Source organism: Pelodiscus sinensis, chromosome 26 (assembly GCF_052426305.1).
Source record: "Pelodiscus sinensis isolate ZL-2025 chromosome 26, ASM5242630v1, whole genome shotgun sequence".
Classification (NCBI taxonomy): Eukaryota; Metazoa; Chordata; order Testudines; family Trionychidae; genus Pelodiscus; species Pelodiscus sinensis.
In genome coordinates this window covers 5,233,332-5,254,189 of record NC_143077.1, presented here as the reverse complement: position 1 = coordinate 5,254,189, position 20,858 = coordinate 5,233,332, and the positions used below count along the sequence as shown (strand labels likewise).

The window sequence follows — 20,858 nt, the reverse complement described above, 5'->3', positions numbered from 1 at the left end:
AGGAGCGAGTCCCCCCCACTCCCGCTCAGCAACGTAACCTCTTAATTAACAGCTGCCTTTTAACGCTGGGAGCTCTGACCTGAGCTGCTGCCCCAGAAGAGCAGGAGGAACCAGGGAGGCTCATCCCCCGGCCAGGCCAGTAGCCTGGCTGCGGTTAGGTCGCTGGTTCTAATCCGGCCCAGGGCTGCAGGGTTACTAGAGAGCAACTCACATGCAATGAGTCTGCTGGGTCTCCGTCCTGTTCTCATCACGATGAGGCGAACTCCCCCCCCCCCCCACACACACCTTCATGGCAGGGCCAGCAGAGTTGGCCAAGGCCTGGGTGAGCTAGAGAGACCCAACCCCCTGCTAGATCCTGGCAGGAAGCAGGAGGAACGGGCTCGTAGGGGAGCCAGTGGGCGGTCCCCAGAGCCGAAGCCGCCTCCCCATGGGGGAGCAGAAAGGGGATTCCAAGTCCCCCCCGCGGGGGTGCAGGAGAGGCCTGGGAGCTGGGGGGGCGGGGGGTGGAGCCAGCACCGAGCCGGTGGGAAGAGATTGAGTGCGACCGACTCTCCTGGGCTCCAATGCCAAGTGCAGGGAGTGACGGATCGGTGACTCACCGGAGACCTGGTGACGGAGTGGGGGGTGCTGTCTGCTCTATAACCCGGCGTGGTACGGGGGTGCCTTGCTGGTTGCTGGGCTTGGGCAGTGGGTGACTCCACTGGCGGCCCAGCAGGACAGCAGATGAGTCACTAGGCCAGGGGCTCCCAACCTGTCTGACAGGTCGCCTCCCAGGGAGAGAGACAAAGGGAGGAAGGGGGAGACCAACCCCCGTCTGGGGGGCAGGGCTGGAGGAGAGTCAGTTTCTGTCTGGGAAGCAGGGGAGAAGGGGCTGGGGAGGGGGCTGGAATTGTAGGGCCCAGCCACCCCCCATCTCAAGGGGGGGCCCTGAGGCCTCCTAGCCCCAGTTCCTGTAACCAGATTACACCTGTGCTGTGCTGTATCCTGGAGATGCAATAAACTCCTGTGCGGTCACTGGGGGTGGGGGGCGTGTTCACCTAGCACAGGGGGACGCCGGGATGTTCCATCCCGTCACGCTGCACCACGTGGCCCCCGCGAGGTAACAGGCAGACCTCTGTGTCCCCCCCCCCCCCGCGGACGTGGCCTCATGCTCCCCCTACTGTGCAGCTGCCGGGCGTCGTGCTGGGTGTCCCTGCAGTGCCGGACGGCGCGGTGACAGGCAGATCCGGCAACGCACGGTCTCTTCCCAGCTTCCCAAGGTCCCGCCAGGTCAGGCAGCCGGGTCAGGACACGAGGCCGCTCCCCAGTGCGGCGCCGCAAGCAGGCACAGCCACGGTGCCCCCGCCGAGAAGGCCAGGCCAGGCCCTGACGCGTCCCTCAGGCGTTTGCCCACCTGGCAGGCCCGTCACTGCTGTGAAGGGCGGGGGCACCAGGCGAGATCAGCTCGGGGCTCCGGGCTCAGGCCGGCAGAGGGAGCCGCGAGGCGAGAGCTAATGAGGCAGTGATGGAGCCGGCTCCTCGTCCGTCAGGCAGGCCCCGCGTGCAGGGGAAAGTGCTCCCTCGGGGGAAGATGTGTCTCCTGCTTCCCGGCTCTTCGTTTTCATTAGTTCCAGCAGAGCGAGCCCTGACGCTCATTCTTCCTGACAGCTCCATGTTGGCACTGCCAGCGCCCATTCCACGGGCCCTCGCCATGGGGCAGGGTGGGGGAAAGGAGGGAGCCGGCCACACTAGAAGGACCCTGCTCAGGCGGGTCGCTATGTGCCACCAGCAGCTGGAGAGCTACCAGGTGCTCCCCCTCCAGGGGACCATGTGCCCAAGTCATGGCCCCATGAACACTTTACTGCCCAGAGCAGGGAAGGGGGCAGCAGGGGGCGCTCTTCCCTCTGGTGTTGCAACCCTGGGGGTGCTATGGCGCAGGAAGCTCAGCAGGGGGCGCTCTCCCCCTCTGGCAGGGCAACCGTGGAGTGCTGTAGAGCAGGGAGCTCAGCAGGGGGCGCTCACCTTCTGGCAGTGCAACCATGGGGTGCTATGGCGCAGGGAGCTCAGCAGGGGGTGCTCACCCCCTCTGGTGGTGCAACCATGGGGTGCTATGGGGCAGGGAGCTCAGCAGGGGGCGCTCTTCCCTCTGGCAGTGCAACCATGGGGTGCTATGGCGCAGGGAGCTCAGCAGGGGGCGCTCACCCCTCTGGCAGTGCAACCCTGGGGTGCTGTGGAGCAGGGAGCTCAGCAGAGGGCGCTCACCCCCTCTGGAGGTGCAACCATGGGGTGCTATGGCGCAGGGAGCTCAGCAGGGGGCGCTCACCCCCTCTGGCAGTGCAACCCTGGGGTGCTGTGGAGCAGGGAGCTCAGCAGAGGGCGCTCACCCCCTCTGGAGGTGCAACCATGGGGTGCTATAGCGCAGGGAGCTCAGCAGGGGGCGCTCTTCCCTCTGGCAGTGCAACCATGGGGTGCTATGGCGCAGGAAGCTCAGCAGGGGGCGCTCTCCCCCTCTGGCAGGGCAACCGTGGAGTGCTGTGGAGCAGGGAGCTCAGCAGGGGGCGCTCACCTTCTGGCAGTGCAACCATGGGGTGCTATGGCGCAGGGAGCTCAGCAGGGGGCGCTCTCCCCCTGGAGCGAGTGCTGCCCGGATACTCCAGAAGAGCAGCAGGGGGCGCTGTGCAGATGGAGGCGCCATCCATCCCGGGAACACACCCAAGCTCTGGGGTCTGGTGGGGCTGCTGGAACAGCACGAACAGCTGCCCCCAGGCTGCACGCCAGGGGAGACAGGCCGGGGGGCTGGGAGGACACTCAGCCTTCGCTTGCCCGGCGTTAGGAGCCGTCCCGCCACTGGCGCACAGGAGGCCAGGCAGCTATTAACGGCGCTTCTAAGCCAAGCCTGGTAGATGCCCGACTGGAGGGCTCTGCACGGAGAGCGGTGCGACCGCCCCGCTGGTCCCACGTGGGGTCCGGGGCTGGGAGTCCCACCCCTTGGGGAGCAATTTCTTCGTCCACGTCTGGTGTCAGCTGGGAGAGCGGCACGAGGCGTCCGCAGTGAGCTGGTGCCCCTCCTGGGCCAGTGGTCAGGCCCCACGCCCGCCCCTGCCTGCCCTCTGGCAGCGCAAGAGCCCGGCAGCAGCGCCTGGCTGATGGCCGCGGGAGCTGAGGGGGGGATCCTGCTGGCTGAGGCTCCGCCAGACAAGACAGAGACAGGAGCGAGCAGCCCACAGGTCCGGGGGCAGGGAGCGAGGCCTTCAGGCAGGGGGCCCCTGCACTGGGTTTCATTTCTCTGGGGGCCCACGGAGAGCCCCGTATAGAGCTAAAAATAACCCGGCTCACAAGCAACGGAGCCTCGCTGGCATCAATCCTCGGTAACGGAGACGGGCCCACGGTTATCGGCACAGCCACCCTGCGAGGTGGCAGAGATTCTGCCCCGGACAAACAACAGCCTGAGGTCACGTCCCGCCTCCAGCGCAGGGATTCGAACCCGGGTCTCTCAAAGCCGAGGGGAGAGGCCCAGGGCCGCAGGTTTCCGGGCAGCGCTGCCGCCTCCTTCGCTTTGTGGCTCACGTCAGGGAGATTTTTCCTGGGCAGCACCAAAACGGTGCATTTGCAGAGTGCGGAAATCCACGCTTGTTTCATTTCGCCCGCAACCGCCGGCGGGAAATCAAGCTGAGTCCGTGAAATGACCCGGCTGGTCCACGGGTGTGTTTTGCAGCAACACAAATCTTAAAAAGGTTTGGGCCCCAAAAACCTGTACCCGGCTCTCGTGAGGAGCGCAGCGTAAGAACCAGTGAAGAATACAACGCAACACACACAAATCCAACCACACACCCAACACACACACACGCTAAAAACACTAGCGTAAAAGCCCCGTTCCACCCTCCCCGCGCATAACCAGCAGCACACGCCTGTGCACTTTCCAACATAGACACACGCTGCCGCACAATGTGCACAGCCCGCGCTACAACTGCTGCCAACACAAGCAAGCAGGAAGCACTGGGCCATGGCTTTTGGACTATCTGGACACTGCTGAGTTGGCCACAAAGGTTGTGGAATCCCCATCCGTGGAGATATTTAGGAGCAAGTTAGACCCTGATCAGGGATGATCTAAACGGAGCTTGGTCCTGCCGTGAGGGCAGGGGCCTGGACCTGAGGCCCTCGCCAGGTCCCTTCCAGCCCTTCCCAGCCCAGTCGGAATCAGACAGAATCCCGTCCTCGTTTGGAAGCACCCGTATCGGAGCCGGCCATGGGGAAGCCCCAGCCTCCTTTGTCAAATGCACAGCACTTACCGGCTACACCAGGCGTGCCGGGGCACCGAACCCACCACCGCTGTCCGAAAGGGGCCGGAAGGGCCGTGCCCCCAGACCACGCACAACGAAGGGCTTGGGCACAAGAGGACGCTGACTAGCCTGGCACTCGTGAAGTGAGCTAGTTCGGCGTAGCTGCCCATGGGGAGAGGGGAGGAGAACTCCTTTAGCATTCGATCTTGCTGCCGGGGCCAGCTCCTGCACTATCTGGGGTGTTTCTTCAAGCCCCAGCTACGGGAGCCCCGGACCGCGTTGGACTCTCCGCTGGCATTTACACGGCGCGTGTTTCAAACTGGGTGACTCTCGGCCCCTGCAGCCGCCCGCCCAGGCTGATGGGGAGATAAGTGGGCAGGAAGCCGGCTGTAGATTCTTTGGGACATTGTCCGGGCCGCGTAGCGTACCCCTGGACAATGCGGCACCGCGGGACTGGAACCTAGAACCCGGGTTCCAGCCTGAGCCCAGACGTACCCGCAGTGAAACAGCCCCGCGAGCCCACGTCGGCTGGCACTGGCCGGCTGCGGGCGTCTCGCTGCTGTGCAGACATACCCCGAGCCAGCTGCAGCCTCCAGGCAGGCAGGAGAGGGCTCAATTGGGGTGGCACGTTTTTACCCCTGCCCCCTCCCCAGCACGGTACAGAGAGTTCAGCTGCAGAGAGGGAAACCTCGCAAGCTGCCCCCGCTCTTCAAGGGGGCGCAAAACCCTGCACGCGCGTCCTCTGCGGGATGCAGCCCCCTTGCAGCGGTGCCTCTGCAGTTCCCCCCCTCGACGGCGGCATCCCCCCCCCCCCGCTCTCCCTGGCTGGATCGGCCATTAGCGGCAGGCCAAGGAGCGGGCGGCCGGCCCGGCTAGGCAAGCGCCTGCTTTGTAGCGCTAATGGGAAGCTAACTCGCCGGCTGGAATGTGGGGCACAGGAGACTCATTTTCTGCTTATGGTTTCAAAGAATCCATTAAGGACCCCGGGCCCGCGGCAGGGCTTCCCAGCTCCACGCTGGAGCGGCAGAGCGCCTCCGGAGACGCAGGTCAGGTGGGGACAGGCTCCGTGCTTGGCCGAGGGCTCCCCGGGGCTGCAGAAGCGTTCCCGCACGCATCCCGATCTCTGGCAGGAGCGCACGATGCAGCCCCCTGCCCTTCCCCTTCCCCGGAATAACCCTGGGGTCCAGCGTGGAGCAGCCTGGAGCCACGCTCACCTTGATCCAGCTGCTCTCAGCCTTGCGAGTCTCGCACTCGCTCTGCCTGACACCAAAATGCAGCCACCTCTGGGGCGGGGCGGGGCAGCCCTGACAGCTCACAGCAACGCAGCCCAGCCATTGAGCGGGAGGACAGCGGTATCTCTTTGGAACCAGGTTTGACAACCCCGGGGGCAGGGGTCCCGACCGGCCATGCTGGCTCACAGCTCCGGCGCCTGCAAAACGCACCATGGCCAGATAAATGGGGTTTAGGTCTCCCAAAACTCCAGCACACGCGCTCCAAGCAATAGGCTGGGTGGTTGGGGTGGACAATGACTCAGAGGTGAGCACCCCCTACTGACTGACCCATCCCACACCCCGGCAGCAGAGCGCCCCCTAGCGCCAAAACGGGGACTGGTGCTTAAGACTGACACAGAGGAGAGGGCGACCCTGGTCAAGTCACCCCCACCACCTTGGCTGCAGCTGGTTCTCCCTGAGCGAAACCCTCCGACTGCTCAGCTTCGCTTCTGAGCCAGAGGTGGAAAGGCAGCAGGTAAAGCACAAGAGTCAGAGGGCAGCGAGATCCGATGCCCAAGCCACAGGCAGGACCCTACAAGGCCTCAGGGGAAGCAGAGGGTCTCTGTACCCCCAAGTTGCTCCCTGTTTCAGGGGCCTGTTTCACCCCTGCCCTGGCCCTGCCCCGCTCCTTAAAGCAGCCAGCAAACTCCCTCCCTAGTCCTGTTGGGCCCCTCTCTGCTCTGAGGAAAAAGGATACAGGGTGGGAGAGGGGCCACTCTGACATCAGCACCTCTCTTTTCCCTCCCCTGCCTGGCACAGAAAAGAGGAGACTCCCAGAGGGAGGGGCAGCTCCAAGGCAAAGGGCAGGAGATGAGCAGCAGTGGCCCAACCAATCAGGATCACCTGCCAGAGGCTCCAAGATCGACCAGTAGATCCCGATCAACAGGATGGTGACCACTGCTCTAAGGCACCGGCCGCCTTAGAGCATGGCAGGAGCTCAATGCCATTCAAAGTGGCTCCCCCCTGCCCCGAAAGCGCTGGAGAGCACCAAGCACAGAGGCTACACTACATGCTTCTTGCGCAAGGGCACGTCCACAGCTCAAAGCACATGGTAAAAGCAAGGTGCTTTTGCGTAAGAGAGCGTCCACACTGCACGGGCGCTCCTGCGCAGGAAAGCTCTGATGGCCATTCACAGAAAGGAGACTAGAGCACCTGTGTTTTTTCCCATAGGGGGGTTTTGCACAAGAAACCCCTCTGGAGTGTCCACACTTGCTGTACTGCCCAGGAACTCTTGCCCAAAAGGGAATTATTCCTCGTAAAAGGACGTTTACCTTTGGCGGAAAACCCCCTCTGTTCTGCCATTTTACTCTCGATTTCCTTGTGCCAAAGCGCAGTTGAGGTGTGGACGCTCCATGGGTTTTTGTGCAAAAGCAGCTGGTTTTGCACAAAAATCTTGCAGTGTAGACGTAGCCGGAGGGAGGAAGGGCACGGCGAGGCACCTCTCTCTCCTCCCAGCCCTGGGTGCTCGGGGTGAAATTCCTCCTCTTGCTGGGGGCCAGACCCACCGCACGCTGCTCTAGCAGCCCTAGTACAGGTGCCGGGGTCTCATGCTGGTCCTGTGCCCGGTAGGGATGTAAATACTGATCAACAATATTAACCAATGAAGCGATTCAAATGATATCATTGAACCAGTTAACCACTGGTGGGGGCAAGGCACGGGGCTCTTATTATTGCTGCAAGAGCTGGATCCAGCGGGGCGTGGGAGCCGGGTGGCAGCGTGGCTGGGAGCCACGTCCGGGAGAGGGGCTTGGGGCCACTGCAGGAAGCTGGGGCCGCCCGGGCCGGGATCGCTGGCACCTCTGTGGGTGGATCCATGGCAGCATGGCCAGATCCCAGCTGCTCACCACGTGGCCCTCCTGCCACCCTGACCTCGTGAGGCTCCCGCCGGGCGGCTCCCCGGGGCTGGCAGTCTAGCTAAGTGGCTACTGAGGAAGCATTCCCGGAAGCCTAATGCTTACCAGGCAACCGGTTAGCCAATGAACCTTTTCCATCCCTCATGCCCGGGGCCAATCCTTCCCTTAGAGTCTGCGGCGCAGCCCGGCATGCTAAAGCCCCAGCGATTCTCCACGTGGGCCTCCCCAGAAGCCCAGCCAGGGTCCCGGCACATCCGGGCCGGCAGCAGTTACCGCCATGCGCCGCGATCCCACGCCAGTGCGCTGTGCGGAGCTGAACTGGGCGGATCCCCTCGCAGCTACAGCCCGGTGGAGCCGCTGGCCTTCGGTACAGTCACGGCTGTGCAGTCTAGTTAAGAACGTCAGAACGGCCAGATGGGTCAGACCAAAGGTCCATCCAGCCCAGTATCCTGTCTGCCGACAGCAGCCAATTCCAGCTGCCCCAGAGGGAGTGAACCGAACAGGGAACGATCAAGCAATCTCTCTCCTGCCATCCATCTCCACCCTCTGACACACAGAGACTAGGGACACCATTCCTGAGTCCTTACCCATCCTGGCTAATAGCCATTTATGGATTTAACCTCCATGAATTTACCTAGTTCACTTTTAAACCTGTTCTAGTTCTAGCCTTCACAACCTCCTCAGGCAAGGAGTTCCACAGGTTGACTATGTGCCATGTGAAGAAGAACTTCCTTTTATTTGTCTTAAACCCACTGCCCATTAGTTTCATTTGGGGGCCCCTAGTTCTTATATTATGGGAACAAGTCAATAACTTTTCCTTATTCACTTTCTTCACACCACTCATGATTTTATAGACCTCTATCACATCCCCCCTTAGGGTGTGTCTAGACTACATGCCTCCTTCGACGGAGGCATGTAGATTAGCCAGATCGGAAGAGGGAAATGAAGCATTAGAAGCCTGGTTTCACGAGGCTTACCTGTGTCGATGAAGAAAGGCTTCTTTGTCGGGGCATCGCGTCCAGACTCCCCCGATCTGCCGACAAACAGCTGATCGGCAGATCGGGGCAGCCATTTAAATTTAAATGAAGCCGCGATTATTTTAATCGCGGCTTCATTTCCCTCTTCCGATCTGGCTAATCTACATGCCTCCGTCGAAGGAGGCATGTAGTCTAGACACACCCTATGTCTCCTCTTTACCAAGCTGAAAAGTCCCAGTCTCTTTAATCTCTCCTCATCTGGGACCCATTCCAAACCCCTCATCATTTTAGTTGCCCTTCTCTGAACCTTTTCTAATGCCGGTAGATCTTTTCTGAGATGAGAAGACCAAATAAAGTTGGCTTTATTATATGCAGCAGCAATGCAAGGAGCCCGGGGCGTTAGCAGGTAACCTGAAGCTTAAGACCTGTAAACTTTGGCCAAGCTAAACTTAAGTAACTTGTTTACCAGCGGGGAGGGGGCCTCTCCACCCCAGGGAGCCACTGCTGACCCCCGTGCCCCACCAAGGGGCTCTCTATGGGACGGGAGGGAGCGGGACAGGTGATTTGTCATTAACCTTCACGGTTACACTCAGGCTTCCATCCTGCCTCTGTCTCCTTGCCAGAACTCTGCACTGGGCATGCACCCTGCCCTAGAGCCATAGAGAGAAACGCAGCCTTCCCTGGGAGTGAATTGGGAGGCAAGAGACTGACGGGAAACCTCAGCAGCAGGGTAAAAAGGATCAGGAGACACTTGTGTTTACACACAAGTCTCCTGAATAGCAGCCCTAATAGGAGACACCAGGGGATAGCTCAGTAGTCTACCACTGATCATAAGAGCCCCATATAAACAGAGAGAGATTAATAAGAATGGGACTTTTCAGATTGGAAAAGAGATGACTAAGGGGGGATAGGATAGAGGTCTATAAAATCATGACTGGTGTGGAGAAAGTGAATAAAGAGTTATTTATGCCTTCCTAGAACACAAAAACTAGGAGTCACCAAGTGAAATGAATAGGCAGCAGGTTTAAAATAAACCAAAGGAAGTATTTCTTCATTCAGCGCACAGTCAACCTGTGGAACTCCTCGCCAGAGGATGTTGTGAAAGCCAGGGCTCTAACAGGGTTCAGTGGCATTGGCCACTGTAAGACAGGACACTGGGCTAGACGGACCATTGATCTGACCTAGGGTGGCCGTTCTGAGGTAGGAGATGCCATGGCACATTTTAGCAGTGTACACCAGTAACACGAGGCCCAGATTGCACTTACATTGGGATAAATCCAGAGTAACCCTATGGAGCTCGGCAGAGGTTCAGCAGCCTAAGTCTGATCGGTATCTGGCCCTTGATCTTTTAATTACATAGTACAATTATCTTCAGGAACACAGTATCGTACATCCCAATGCCCTTTTCCAACTAAGGAATTTCATCACCTGCACCTGAAATGCAGCCAGCTCTGGGGTGGAACGCAACAGCTATCTTACAGCCACACACATGGATGCTAAACGAGGTTTTAGGACAGAAAGACTCTATTCCCCTGAAACTGGGCAGTGACTTCAGGGAGACATAATCTAATTACCTAGGAGGGCAAAAACCCCAACACCTGCAAAAAGTGTAGTGGGATCCTGTGTTCAGACAAGCCGTACAAATCTCTTCATTAAAAACCCCCGCAGCTCCAGCCGCCTCACACTGGGCCCACTCAGACAGGAGAACGCATCAGCAAATTATCTGTCATGCAGGTGCATTAATTCTCCAGAGAGCTCCCTCCAGGAGGTGAGAAACCCAGCCCGTCTGAAACCAGTTAAAGTCTCTTGGGTTTCTCTCTCTCCAGGGAGGATGTTAAATACCTGCCTCACGCAGAATTGTTTCCAGCTGCCACACATGGAGCGCAGAAGACGGCTTGCACAGATTTCCCCTAACACTTCCCAGTAAAAGCAGATGCCTTTCTCTCAAGTCTGGGCGGTTGGGAATGTAGACACATCAGCTGGGGTTTGTTATTCACCAGGTTGTTGGAAGGAAAAAAATGTAAAAATCCACAGGAAACCCAACAGTAACTCAGCTGCAATTAACCGTCGCTGTGTTGGGATTCCCTTGGGATTGGGAGCAGGCTGTACATGCACTGGGGTTATTTAAACTTTTCTAAACAGCTGGGGAAGGGAGGGGTTTGCACCTAGGACACATCCAGCACTTTGAGTGTCTCTGAAAAACCCAGGTGCACACCAACAGATCCCTGTCACTGAAATCACATCACCAGAGCAAAGTGAATCAGCTGCCCCACTGTCATTCCCCAGCTCCGCCTGGCCCAGGAGGGGTCAGGAAGAAAAGGTGGATCATGCAGCACACCCATCTGGCCAGCACACTCAAAATAGGAACCCAACGCGCTCGCCCTTTTCTGCTGCTCAGCGCAACCGGTAAGAGAGGCGAGCCCTGAGAATCCGTGCCCAGGGGATTCGGACAGTGCTCCGGACAAGTCCCACCTCACCACGACCACTTACCCCACCACCGCCAGGCTGCTGTTTTTAGCTCCAAAGTTCAACTGGAACCGGCCCGGCTGTGTCGCCTAGAACTAGGAATCTCCCACCCAGCTCCGAGCGGACTAGGAGAGAAGGGGGCAGGTGGGAGGGGGTATCACTCTCGAAGTTTATTCCATGGCTGGATCCCCCCCACACACACACCCAGGGGTAACTGTGCCCAGCTCTCATGCCCCTCATCCCATGCTCTATATTTCTGACCCAAGCGAAGACTGACAGAAATGCATCCAGTGGGGACCACTGAAGGAGTCTATGTGGCAGTCTGGAAAGAGTCTGTGTGTCTGTCTGTTATCAGTGACTCCCGCGAGAAGGGAGAAATTGGAGAGGACAGAACTTTTTACATAGAATCATAGAACACTAGGACTGGAAGGGACCTCGAGAGGTCGTCAAATCCAGTCCCCTGCCCTCATGGCTGGACCAAGCACCGTCTAGACCATCCCTGATAGACATTTATCTAACCTACTCTTAAATATCTCCAGAGATGGGGATTCCACAACCTCCCTGGGCAACTTATCCCAGTGTTTAACCACCCTGACAGTTAGGAACTTTTTCCTAAAGCTCCCTTGCTGCAGTTTAAGCCCATTGCTTCTTGTTCTATCCTCAGAGGCCAAGATGAACAAGTTTTCTCCCTCCTCCTTATGACACCCTTTTAGATACCTGAAAACGGCTCTCATGTCCCCCCTCAATCTTCTCTTTTCCAAACTCAACAAACCCAATTCTTTCAGTCTCCCTTCATAGCTCATGTTCTCTAGACCTTTCATCATTTCTGTTGCTCTTCTCTGGACCCTCTCCAATGTCTCCCCCTCTGTAATCCAGACTTCCCTAGTCCAGCAACACCCCTGGTCTGGCATCATCGGTGACCCCCGGGGTACTCCTGGACTGAAGCACTCATAGGGAAAAACCAGCAGGCTGGGGTCAAACGGAGCCCCTGGAACCTGGAAGCAGAGCCCTGGGGCTGGTGGATGGAACAGGAGAGACTTTTGGGGTTTCAACCAGAGCAGGGGAGCCCTGGCACCCTGGGGTCTGGAGCAGCAGAGCCCCAGGAGCCAGCGGCTAGGAGCAGAGGGACCAACAGGGACCTTTCCTAGTCCTGCAAATTCCCTGGTTCAGGACTAGTCAGGTCCTGAGGGTGCCGGATCAGGGAGGTTCAACCCGGGTCAGATTTGCTGCACAAGTCTGCAGACGCCTGAGTAACTTGACCTAAAGGAGCTGCCCCAATGGGCTAAGAACACAACTCAGATGCTTCAGCCCCACATGCTGGCCCCAGATGGACAATGAGCAGCACTTCATCCAACCATCTGTCCTGCCAAAGTCAAGGAGAGCATTCCAGGAAGATGCTATTTCTGGTGTCAGACACCCCCTGGGGAGTTGCAGGGTCACGGTTCGCTACAAAGGGAGACCTGGAGCAGTAAAAGAGCCCATCTAAACCTCTCTCCAGGGGAGCAGAAACACCCTGATTATAAAAATTAAGGATTTTTTAAACATCAGGACTGTACTGAACAGTGTGAGTCAGCCACTTGGATTTTTTTTCTTAGATGAGTCAAAACCCAACATTTATTTCAACAGTGATCCTTGAAACCAAACATTGTCCTGCCGTCCCCGCAATCCACACACGGCATTATTCATCATGGATTATTATCATTAGCATTCACTATTATTAATTTAAACTGGGGGAGTGCCCCGGACCCCCCAGAATGGCCCAGGTTTCAGGTGTGCTAGGCGCTGTGCAAACACAGAATGCAAAGATGGTCTCTGCCCCAAAGAGCCCAATAACTCATCTGGGACCTTTCCAAAAACTTCAGCGGGAGACATGCTGGATCTTATACCAAGCAGAGGACAGACCGGCACATGAAACTGACGAGAAACAAACGTGAAACTGACCAGTCGGTTTTCATTGAGCAATAAACGTGAAACTGACCAGTCGGTTTTCATTGAGCAACAAACATGAAACTGACCAGTCGGTTTTCATTGAGCGTAGCAAAAAGCCTCCAACCTGCCAGTGTTCTTTTAAAAGTGCACATACAATATATGGGACGTGACAGCTCCTAACACAGAGGCCACCAAGGACAAGGGCATAAATTGCAGGAAACAATTAACAGTCCTTTTACATTTACACAGAGCCTTTCCTGCTGATGGATTCCAAAACCGCCTTGGCAGAAAGGGCTTCACCCTCTTCACTGAATGCAGCCAGCCCTGTAGGGTGGAGCACCCGGGCTGCCTTGAGCCACCCAACACCATCACATGATAGGAAGTGACTGTGATCTTTGAGGACAAGAAATGCAACTCCCTAGGTGTCCAGAAAGCACCTGGCACACTCCGAGCACAAATAATGCCCCCGTTGTCCTGGCTGTCCGACGGTGATGGGAGAACATGCGGACCATACGCAGCAGCCTTCCCTACAGGGCTGTTTCCAAAGCCCTGACTTCCCCTCCCTCCTGTACAATTAAAAAAACCCACCTCCGCCCCAGGGTGTTAGTCCCGTTCGCTGCCCAGACCCGATGCGATGTGCAGTCACCACTGCTAACGCCTTGCCCCTGAAGACTGTCGATCAGGACCCCGCATGCTTGCTCCTTAAAGGTCAAGCCAGGAAACGGCCCATGCACTGGATCCTTTAGTAGGATCGGGACCCTCGGCTGTGAGCGGTAGGTGCAGGGGGGCCACATCTCGCCACCACCGCCTGCCTGCAGTGCCTGGCCGGTTGCTGGCATCACACCAACAATCGTAAAGCCCCCTCTGTATGTAGTAACTACAGCTACCGGCCCCAATTCCATCTCTGGGGTGACGCCACGGAAACCAGCAGTGAACCTGGCCAGGGGCATCCCCCCCTTCCATGGGGAGACCGCAGGGGGGCATTCAGATACCTGCCGTGCGGGGTCCTGCGGGAACTCCGTGGTGCCGTAAGGCAAGTCCCTGCTTCCCCTTTCTCCCTCTCTCCTCCCTTGCACTCACTCCCCCACTCCCTCTGGCTTCCCAGGCATGCGGCCACCACCTTTCCTGAGCAACCGAGCCAGGCGGTAATTAATGGTGCTGTTTTGCCAATCACCGGATCAGGCTCGCTAGCACTGGCAAGCACAGGCCTTTGTATTTATTTTCCTTAATGGCTGTTGGTAAAACTCCACTCGGAGCGCGAGGCCTGGAGCCGGAGCCACGAAATCCCCTCCAGGCTTAAGGACTGCTCTCTGCCAAAGACCACTGACCCTGGGTGATTTATAGGAGCTAGGCAGGGGACTCCATTCAACCAAGAGTCCCTTTCAGGATACAGGCGAGAAGGCGCAGGATAAAATGTGGCCTCTTGTCTTTGCTACCTGTGACAGCGCGTTGGGGTTTTCCCATCTCCTGCACCCCAGTAGTGGCATGGACAGACTCCACCACCAGTAGAATAGAGGGTGTTTATTGCTTCTCCAGGATACATCACAGCACAGATGTAATCTGGTTACAGGGCAGGCCTAGGATGCCTCAGCCCCCCTTGAGATGGGAGAGACTGGGCCCCTAAATTCCAGCCCCTTTCCCTAAGCTGCTTCCTCCATGCTCCCAGACAGAAACTAACTCACTCACTTCCAGCCCTGCCCCCAGCCAGGGCTCCACCCCCCTTCTTCTCATTGTTCCGCTCCCTGGGAGATAACTCGTCAGACAGGTTAGAAGCCCCCTTGCATAATGACTCATCCCCTGCCCTGCTGGGCCGTGCTGCAGCCAGCAGCCAGTGGAGGTCACTCACAACCCCACTGCCCAGCATAGCAACCAGCAAGGTACCCCCCACTACATCACACTACCCAAGAGACTTCTACCCGGTAACCTCTTTCTTTCTGCCTCTCCCAGACTCCCCTCCCTTGGTTATCTTCCCAGCCTTCTTCCTAGAGACAGGAGCTTATGCCACGGTACTGGGGCCATGTCTAGCCTGCAGGCTTCTTTTGGAAGAAGCTTTTCCAGAAGAGATCTTCCAAAAAAACTTCTTCTGAAAGAGAGCGTCCACACTGCAAAAGCGCATCGAAAAAGCCATCTGCTTTTTTGACAGAGCACGTCCACACTGAATGGACGCTCTCTGGCATGTACGCTGTGATTACTATGGGTGGAGTGGCCACCAGGGCACCTGTGCTTTTTCCTCTTTCCTCTTCTTGTGAAAGAACGCCCTCTTCCCCGTCGACACATGCCTTTTTCTGAAAGAGCTCTTTCGCAAAAAGGCTTCTTCCTCGTAGAAAGAGGTTTACCAATGTCGGAAAAACCCCTCTGTTCATTTGATTTTTTTTTCACAAGAATGCGACTGCCATGTGGTTGTTAAGTGAAGTTTTTTTTGGAAAAACAGTTGTTTTTCCGAAAAAACTCTGCAGTGTAGACATACCCCGAGGGATTGACCCACAGAAGTTGGTGGACAGACTCCCGCTGACTTTCGGCCCCAGGCTCAAAGCACCTACTTGCCGCATCATTCCTAAGCCACCTCTTGATTTCTGGACCCACCCTTCCCGGAGCTGGCTGACACCCACGTGGATCTGCAGAAGAGAGAGGCACCCCCAGCCCCCTTCAGATTTGGCCAAAGTATGTTTTGTAGCAGGCTCCGCATTCCGCATCCCAGGTTGGTTGCAGTACTGACCAGAACCTCCTCCAAAGAGCGATTTGTGTGGCCAGCATGAAAACAAGCTACCCCCAGCTCGGGGAAGTTCTGACAGGACTTCAAAAAAAATCCTGTGGTCTGCAGTGTAACCACAGACAAGTCCCTTTGCTGCACTGTGCCTCAGTTTCCCCACCTGTAAAATGACGACAGCCAGTGTTCCCTATAAGCTGGTTGCTTGGGTAGCCACTCAGGAGCAGTTCCGATGCCACCCAGCTGAATAGCAGAGTGCCCACCGCCAGAAGCATGTGTTCCTACAAGTTATGCACATCCATACATGCCTCTTTGCCCATAACAAAACTTAATCCACACATGGATAGGGAAAAATTGAGGGAACATCGATGTCAACCTTTTGTAACATGCTAGCGCTGCAAAGCACTCTGTAAGAGACAGGAATTGTTACTATTGTTAAGCTGAGAGCTCAGCTGCCGTCCTGTTCCCCATTCCATGTCTGCCTGGTGGCTGACATGAAATGAGTTTGCTAAGCCTCGACCCCCCCCCCCCCCCCCGAGAAGATCAAGGGCCAAACCAGACAAGGAGGCTGCACCACCCTCTCCCACTGAATGGGGTCCCCCGCAGGGAGTTAGGGGGAGGGTTGAGGTAGCAGAAGCTCCCCATTGCCTTGAGGAATGAACCCCTAAAGCCATCGGAGGGAGAGAGAGCCGGCCTGTCTCCCCTCCAGGACTAACACTCACCAGCACCTCCCTGGTCAATCTCCTCACCCCAAAATCGAACCATCGAGGTTTTGCCTTGCCAGGGGCTTGCAACCAGCCTTCCCTGTAAGCAGGGCGCGCGTGCAGCTGTTCAGGAGAGAGTCTGATGCCACTCAGCTGATTAGCAGAGTGCCCACCGCTAAGTTTGGGTTTTTCCTTGGGGTGCACATTCGAACGCCCCTCGGTGTACGTGACAAAGTTTATTCCGCACATGGGTGGAAAAGATGGGAGGGAACATGGCTTGCAACGCTCATTAGAACCTTCATTTTCTTTGCAGGTTTCTCCTGAGGCCAGACGCCAAGGCGATGGGCACATGCCCCGCCGGATACACAGGCGGATGTGGTGGGGGCAGGTATGGTATTCCACACACCTCAGGCCCAGAGCAGCTTAGGACAGCACCACCCTGGGCTACCCGGGGAGCCAAATCTCAGCGATCGAGGTGCCTCCAGGCAAACCCACCTGGGACCAGCCAGCCAGGCTCCGGACGGGGCACGTTCTCCCCTGGCAGCAGGGCTACGAACCGCACCCTCGGGTAGAGAAGCCAGGTGGGATGCGAGCTGGATTCCGGCTGCCCTTGGGGTCCCTCCCCGCGCTCCGCCGGGTCGCCGCCGCCATCCCACCCTCGCCGTTCCGGAGCCACCCGGCGCAGATGGTGCGTTTCTGCCGAAGGTGTAGCGGCTCCTGTCAGGGCGGGCGGGGTGGGTTGGGAATGCGATTGTGTTCCACCTCCTTCCCCCCAGGGGAGCCTTTCCCACGCTCGGCCGCTGCGCTTCGGCTGGGCTGCGGGAGCTTCCCCGCGCCGCCTCGCCAGCCACAGCCCTCTCCCTGGGCCCATGACAGGCTGCAGGGGGCACCCAACGAGCCCACAGAGGGGAGCCAAGACCTGCCCTTGCCTATGGTAACGCCCCCTTTGGACCGACCCCCTTCCCCCCCCCGGGCGAGGGGAATCCTCTCCCAGAGCGACACACGCGTCCCAAGCCAGGCCAGGGACTCCGGGGAGCGCGCAGCGGCTGGGGAGCGTTGGCACCGAGCGCCCTCAGCCTAGAAACCCACGGGTCGCTCGGGGAAGCCGGTAGCGAGCGTCCCTTAGGGCCAGCGACCTCTCCCCGCCCTCAGCCTCGGGCCTGGCTCGGGTGGGAGGGACTCAAACCATCCGACGTCTCAACAAGTTCCTGCCTCGGAAACCAGCAGCGCTCGCTCTGCGCGCCCACTGCTCCTGGAAAGAAAGCTCGCTCTCCGCTGCCCCCACGCGCCCGCGCTCCGACACACGGCCCACGCGTGCGCGCTTGACAGCATGCCCACGGGCCCAGGGACACCCACGCCCACGGGCCCAGGGACACCCATGCCCACGGGCCTAGGGACACCCACGCCCACGGGCCTAGGGACACCCATGCCCACGGGCCCAGGGACACCCACGCCCACGGGCCCAGGGACACCCACGCCCACGGTGCCCAGAGAGACGGATCCATCTTGACAGACCCGGGGCTCACAAGCCCAGGAATACGCGAAGCGGCTCCCCCCACCCTCCCACACCCCCACACACCTGTACCGGCAAGACTTAGCCTGGCACTTGCGCCCTGATGCGAGTGCCAAGAGACCCGAGCACACCCGCCACCTGCACCAGCAGAAAGAGGCGCGTTCTACAACAGGCACAGGCGCAAACACCCCCACCCTAGTGCTAGTGCCAAGACCCCGCAGAGCACACGGGCACACGACGGCCGTGCAAAGCCAGCCCCAGCCACACACCTCCACGCTCTTGCCCGTGCAGAAAGGCCCGCGCCGCACACTACACCCGCCTGTCAATGCCCATACACCCCCGGGCACGAGAGCAGAACCCCCAAATGCCACAGACGCGCCTCCACGCGCCTAGTGCCCGCCGTGCAAATACCTTCCCTGCCCACCGAGAATTCCCTGCGTGCGCTAATTCGGCCCCCGAGGGGACACACGTGCCTTTCAGTCCCTCCCCCCCTCCGGGTGTGTCATCTCGGGCGAGTGCGCGAGGGCTGGGGCGCACCACACCGAAGCGCGCCTCGCCCATCGTGCAAATCCACGCGCTTGCACAAGTGCCCGGGGGATTCTCGCTCCAATCCGTGTCACAATTGTGATCTCTCTTATTCAGGTCCGATTCCCCCCACCCCCCTCCCCCACACACTCCCCCATATGTCTTGCTGTCCAAACGGAAATGTATCCGATTAATACTTGTAATGAGAGCCGTTCCAGACGGGCGAATATGGGCAGCGAGGAAAAAACAAATCGGCAGGCCAGCTCCTGGTGTCGGGGCGCCAGCTCTCGGCTCGCCGCTAGCAGGAGCCAGAGAACACTTGGCTAAAGCAAATCCGTCCAACACCCCCCCCCCCACCCCCCGCGTGTTGTTACTGCCTTTGAGCTTCTAATGCCCCGTCCATTCAATCTGTTCCCCCCCCCCCCTGCTCCCCAGCGGCTGGGAAGTTGGCCCCTCCGTGCTCTGCCCCATCGGAAACTGGAGGGGGGGGGGAATGAACCAAGCGCACGAAGGGGGAACCCATCGGATCGGTTGCACCGGCTCCTCCAGGGGAAAACGCCAACATGTCTATTTCAGCCTCCGGAGTGCGCCCATTCAAGTACCGCGGCTGCTTAATCCAATTAAAACTTAGCCAGCTAATGAGGCGGTCTCGGCCCTCAGTGGGGAAAGGGGAGGGGGGCGCTGTCGCTGAGCAACGCACTAAGCCACAAGCCTGGCCGGGCTCGCCGCTCCGCAGGAATGTCCCCCAAATTCGCCGACGAGGGAAGCGGGCTCTTAGCTCGAGCCTGCAACTCCTCGGAAATGCGCCCCCCCCCCTCCCCGGGCGCGTTCCACGCCGCGATCTGCACGGACTTCGGCGGGCACCGACAGATCGATCCCCCCGCCCCACCGCCGCGCACCCCCAAAGCGATGGGAAAGGAAGAGCCGCTCCTGTGCGTATCGCAGCGCATTAAAGCGGGGAGGGGGGGGGGGAGCGGCTGATGCGAAGAAACGAGAGAGCGGAGCACGGAGGCATCGCGCTGGTTCCAGGAAAACGCAGCGGAGGAAGACCCGTTGCAAGCTTCGCCTGCACAGACTGGGGGGGGGCACACTCGAGGGGGGAATGTATTGCCCCCCCCCCCCCGAGCCGATTGTCCCGTCCTGCGGGGAAGCAGCGCTGAAAACTTCCATCGCTCACTGGCCAGGCAGCCCATTTTTTAACGTGCAAAAAGGGCGGGGGGGGGGGAGCTCGATCCGAGGCGAAGGGGATTTTTTGGAAGCCCGGAGGCCGCTCGGTGCTTTCCCTGCCCGGGGAAGGGGCCATGGGGCAGCTTCATTCCGCAATCAGCGCACCCGCTAATTGCGCTCATTACCAAGTTGAGTAGGAGGCGTGATGGCGGCCGCCGGCTGCCCGGGGGGGTTTGGCTGGGGGGGGGGAGGCCGCCGCCCGGATCGGGGCCCCGCGCTTACCTGGTCGCTGCTAGCAGTACTTGGAGCCCTGGCGAGACGCGGCGCCCGAGCAAGTGAAGTTTGCCATCCCGGAGAGCCGGCCGGTGGCTGGGGAAGGCGCAATGGGGGAGGGGCGGGGGGGCAGGTCCCCTCCGCTCTGCAGCCCCGATCGTGTGAAATGGGAGACGGGGGGGGGGGGGGAAGCAATTTAAAAAACCCTTCTCCGGACGGGCCCCCCCGCCCCAGCTACTGGCTGCGCGTCCCCTCCGGCCAGGGGGCTCCGCGGCTGCAGGCGGCGCCCAGCGCCCGCGGGCGGCGGGGTTGCATCCTCGGGCGCGGGCAGGCTCCCGGCTCCCGGCCCCGCGGCGCCCCGGCTCCCTGCAGCAGGGCTGGGGGCGGCTCGCGCTCGCGGGCACTTGCGGCTGCTGGCAGCGCGCGCCGGGCTGAGTGACAGCGGCAGCGCCGGGCATGGGGCTGGGGAGCGTGCGCGGAGAGCAGCGGCGGGGGGGGGGGAGGGGGAGGCGAGTCCCAGGGTTTAAGGAGGCTCCGGGCTGCTCACGGCGGAGCTGGTGCGGGCCCGGGGCGCGGGGGGAGGCCGGGCCGGGGGGAGACGCCTGGGCCTGGCGGGTGCATCCTGGCTGGCTCGGCTCCTCCTCTTCCCTGCGCCCGGGCTGCAGCCCGCGCCCTGCCCCGCCGAGGGGGGAGCCGAAAGGGCAGCGGGATTTAAGGTGACCCTGGCATGTTCGCGGCAGGGGGGGGGGTCATTCCTCTCCCCTCCCCAGCCTGGCTCTGCTCCCGGATAAGCTTAGGGGTGGGGGTGGGTTGCGGGGTTGAGTAGGGCACCGCAGTGTTGTGTGCGCCCAAGTGTGTTGCATGGATGCCTGTACCCCTCGAGATGGTGCGCAAAGGTGTGTAGATGTGCCTAGGTGTGCGTGCGTGTGTGTAGCTGTGCCTGGGTGTGGAGGGTGTGTGTGTGTATCTGTGCCTAGGTGCGCCTGCCTGTGTGTAGCTGTGCCTGGGTGTGCAGGGTGTGTGTGTCTGTGCCTAGCTGTGGGTGGGTGTGTAGCTGTGCCTGAGTGTGGTGGGTGTGTGTGTGTGTGTGTGTCTGTGCCTAGGTGTGGGTGTAGCTGTGCCCAGATATGCAGAGGTTTGTGGGCACAAATGGGTTGTGAGTGGGCGTGCATGGTTGAAGTGTGTGCACATGTAACCCACACACCTAGCGTGGT

The 20,858-nt window shown here is 59.4% G+C and overlaps 1 protein-coding gene across 11 annotated transcripts in view; it reads right to left on the bottom strand.

The window, feature by feature from the left end:
• ADGRB2 (adhesion G protein-coupled receptor B2) overlaps positions 1–20,256 on the bottom strand; it is a 93,714-nt gene extending 73,458 nt beyond the window's left edge. For 4 of the 11 annotated variants that reach the window (XR_012897550.2, XR_012897551.2, XM_075908506.2 and 1 more), the window contains exon 1: positions 19,654–20,253. The gene's annotated coding sequence lies outside the window, so the exon portion shown is untranslated. Of the gene's footprint in view, positions 1–19,653 lie in introns of all 11 variants that reach the window. The other 7 variants (XR_012897552.2, XM_075908507.2, XM_075908511.2 and 4 more) reach the window with 4 other exon arrangements.
• Positions 20,257–20,858: the final 602 nt, after the last annotated feature.